Source organism: Galeopterus variegatus, unplaced genomic scaffold (genome assembly GCF_000696425.1).
Source record: "Galeopterus variegatus unplaced genomic scaffold, G_variegatus-3.0.2 Scaffold1969, whole genome shotgun sequence".
Classification (NCBI taxonomy): Eukaryota; Metazoa; Chordata; class Mammalia; order Dermoptera; family Cynocephalidae; genus Galeopterus; species Galeopterus variegatus.
The window spans coordinates 324,670-328,948 of record NW_007728080.1 but is presented as its reverse complement, the minus strand read 5'-3'; positions in this window follow the sequence as shown (position 1 = coordinate 328,948).

Below are 4,279 nucleotides of genomic sequence, written 5' to 3'. Positions count from 1 at the left end.
GATGATGGTGATGGTGATGGTGATGGTGGTGATGGTGATGATGGTGATGGTGGTGATGATGATGATGGTGATGGTGATGGTGGTGATGGTGATGGTGATGATGGTGATGATGGTGATGGTGATGATGGTGATGGTGGTGATGATGATGATGATGATGGTGATGGTGGTGATGGTGATGGTGATGATGATGATGGTGATGGTGATGGTGATGGTGATGGTGATGATGATGATGATGGTGATGGTGATGATGGTGATGGTGATGGTGATGGTGATGATGGTGGTGATGGTGGTGATAGTGGTGATGATGATGGTGATGATGGTGATGGTGATGATGGTGATGATGATGCTGGTGGTGATGGTGATGATGATGATGATGGTGGTGATGATGGTGATGACAATGGTGATGATGGTGACGATGTTGATGGTGGTGATGGTTGTGATGATGATGGTGATGGTGGTGATGGTGATGATGGTGATGGTGATGATGGTGATGATGATGCTGATGATGGTGATGATGATGATGGTGATGGTGATGACGGTAATGACAATGGTGATGACGATGGTGGTGATGATGATGGTGATGGTGATGGTGATGATGGTGATGATGTTGATGATGCTGATGATGGTGATGATGATGGTGATGATGGTGATGATGATGCTGATGATGGTGATGATGATGATGGTGACAATGGTGATGGTGATGATGGTGATGGTAATACTCAGTTCCTTACAGTTCATTGTTGGCTGGGTTCTAGGTGCTTGACTTCCATTTACTTGACACCCAAGGGCTTAGCATGCATGTGACACCTTCTTTACTCCCACAAGTATTTTTATTAATCCTGTATGGTGATGATGGTGATGATGATGGTGATGATGGTGATGATGATGATGGTGATGATGGTGACAATGGTGATGGTGATGATGGTGATGGTAATACTCAGTTCCTTACAGTTCATTGTTGGCTGGGATCTAGGTGCTTGACTTCCATTTACTTGACACCCAAGGGCTTGGCATGCATGTGACACCTTCTTTACTCCCACAAGTATTTTTATTAATCCTGTTTTACAGATGAGAACAGTGAGTCTGGCCAGTGGCATGGCCAAGGTTCAGAGAGGCCTAAGGTACCATAGGCCTGCCAGGGTTCTGATCCCATGAAGCCTACTTTTCACCACACCCACTGCCTTAAAAAACCAGGAGATTCACATTCTCAATTAATGGGCTTGAGTTAATGACATTTGTGTGAGCACCACTTCTCACAGTGTTCAACCCCAATGGAGAGGGTCCGTCCCTCACTGCCAAGAATAAGGGGACAGAATGAGTCACCACTGGGTTGAGGGACACTGGGGGATATCCAGGGCTAGAGTTGACTAGGTCCACTGGGACCTCCTGCTTTCCAGGAAGAAGTCCATGCAGTGGCTGGTCCATGTATTTGCAGTCACAGTGCCCTGGGTCCAAATCCTGGTTCTGCCACATATTTGCTGGTGACCTGGGTCACTTAGTATCTCTGAGTGTTTTCTCATCTGTGAAGTGGGCACCCCAATACTAACCAGTTAGGATTGTATAAAGAATAAAAAGAAAAAGGCACGCTCACTGTGTGCACAGTGGCTCATAGGCATGTAGTCAGTGCTAGCTGCCATTACCATAATTCCAGGAAGAGAGGGTGGTCTGAAGAACGTCTCTCTTAGGGCGTCATAGTTGCAAATGTGCCACGGCCAGAAGTCCCTTCCCCCACATTAGGATGCTGGCCTGGGCCGAGGGGAGGGGCCAGCGACCATGGACCTGCGCCAGTCCCTGGGCTGGTGGATGCGTGGTCTGGACCTCCCGCTGGTCTCCCTCACGTAAGGACGATAAGCCAGTGATGGACTGTCCTGAGGGCTGCCGCGGGTGCGCTGTAGGAGTGGTGCAGGGCCCGGCCTCCCGGCTTGCTTGGGATGCTGATAACCCGGGGTGGGGGTGGGGCTATCAGGAGAGGAAATGGGACAGAATGGGGGGCAGTAAATGTGACCCAGCGTCAGGAGGCCCCTCAGAGCCCGGGGGTCATGTCATCCATTCTCTGCCACCAGGCACAATTGCACCCAACAATCCATCACTGCCCGCCGGCCTGGCTTTTTTCTTCTCCAAACGCATTAATGCGTCCTCACTCTAAAGGACTCAAGCCGCAGAAAGACAGAGTAAAAGGCCAGCGTCCTCCTTTATCCCCCTCGCCCCATTAGCCCTGCCCCTCCCCTCCCCAGAGGTCCCACAGGCTCTCTTTGGTGAGTGTCACTGGAGTCCCTTTGCTGCACATTTACATATGCCTACGTGTGTGTAACAAATGTGAAATTGTGTGTGTGTGTGTTATTCATGCCATATATGTTTTTCCGCACTTACCCCCACCCCACCCCCCACATACTCTTGGTATGTCTAGGTCATGTTTTCTTATCAGTTCTTATTGAAGTGCCCATTTGTTTAATGGCAATATAGTCATCCATAAAGTAAACGTGTCTTAATTTCCTTGAGTCTTCCCCATTGTACCATTAAGTGGTCTCCATTGCAATTACAAATGTGTTATAGTGAAGAGTATGTACATTTTGGGGGGGGATAAGGGCATGTTTTACCATAGGATAATTTTCTAGAAGTGCAATAGCCATCAATGTGCATATGCTTCCAAACTTTTGAGTAGTGCTGCCAAAAAAGCTTCCCCAAAAGGCTTTTCCACGTTACACGCACATCGACCTTTGTGAGAGAAACCCGTTTCTCACATTTTCATCAATGTCGTTGGATATTAGCAGTATTGCTGTTTTGCCATCTGATGGCAAAAAATTACGCTACTATTTAATTTGCATTTTGCCATTTACTAGCGCAGTCAAGCGCTGTATGCGTACATTTACTTATTTATTCTGTGGCTGGCCAGCGTGGGTGTGCTATGCTTGCTCTCTGCCTGTGTCCTCTTTCTGGGCAGGCCCATTCTTATCACTTGTGCATTTGTCTCCAGGCTGTCTAGCAACAGGAAGAACTGCTTCCTTTTCTCCACCGTAACCCTGTGTGACAGGGGCAGAGCATGCGCTTTCTTCCCATCTGACCCTTCAGCTGCGCTCACCGTGTCCTTCACAAGGTTTCCTCTGCAGGATTAGCAGCTGTCCTATCCTGTGCTTCTGCACGTTTAGTCAACATCTCTCCTGTCTTGTGCCAGGCATTCTGCCGAGGGCTGCAGAGGAACCACCCGTCCGTTCCAGGCCAGGCCTCTGACGAGTGGCTGCACTTGACCAGCGAGGAGACAGGCTCAGGGAGCTGATGCTGAGCAGCACTTGTGCCTGAGTCAGTCTGGCCAGAGCCTTAGCCTCTGTGCTTCTCTTCCTTGCTATCTCAGTGGCTTTCCTTGTGGCTTAAACCATCCTTGCCCAACTCAGTGTGCTGTTTTGACTTGGTATGCTATTATCTCTGGGGTGTAGACAAAAAAGGAGTAAAAGAGCAGCTTGTCCCCATTCATTCCTGTATTCAACAAATATTTATTGAGCACTTCCTGTGTACCAGGCCCTGTGCCCTTTCATGGTGGGAAAAAGACATGGCTTGGCTCAGCAGAGGGGACATGTGGCCGGACCCTTCCTTGATGTGCTCCATTGTTTCCCCATTCACTTAGCAAATGGCTGCCGGCTACCTAGGATGCCGGAGCACTGCCCATCTCTTACTTTCACGTGCGCTGTGTGGGGGCGGGGTGGGCCTACTGTTTAATACTAGAAGCTAAAAGTGTGTAAGCTGGTGTCATCAGCTGTCACATGGGAGCCTTGGAGGCAAGCAAGGAAAAACACAATCGAGAGATAATGCCGACAATGAAAAAGCCTGGACAATTTTTCGGTGGCCCCCAGAAGCCCTGGCTGGTCTGGTTACAGGTGCAGGCACAGCCACACACATACACACTTGCTGCACCCTCCCCACCCTCTCCACCTCCAGAGCAGTGGGCACATACCCCATTTGCCCTCTTGAGAGCTGAGGACACGTGGCCCAGCCCTGTCTGTGCAAGGCCCCAGTGGTTCGTGGGAAAATGCCACTCACAGTCCAGAGCAATGAGCAGGGGACTAATTTTAACTGAGAGCAGCAGAGTGACTTTGTCATAGACAGGAAAGTCTCCAGCAGAGATGCCCCTAGATGGAGCCCAGCCTTTCCAGAGGACATCAGGCTGAGATTAGACAGCTCCCCGCCCCCTCCCGCTGTCCTGTTCTCCTGGAGATGCTGTTGGCTCCTGGGCAGCAGTCCCTCTTCACCTCAGCAGTCCTCAGGGATCTGCCTTCTGTCCCCCTCA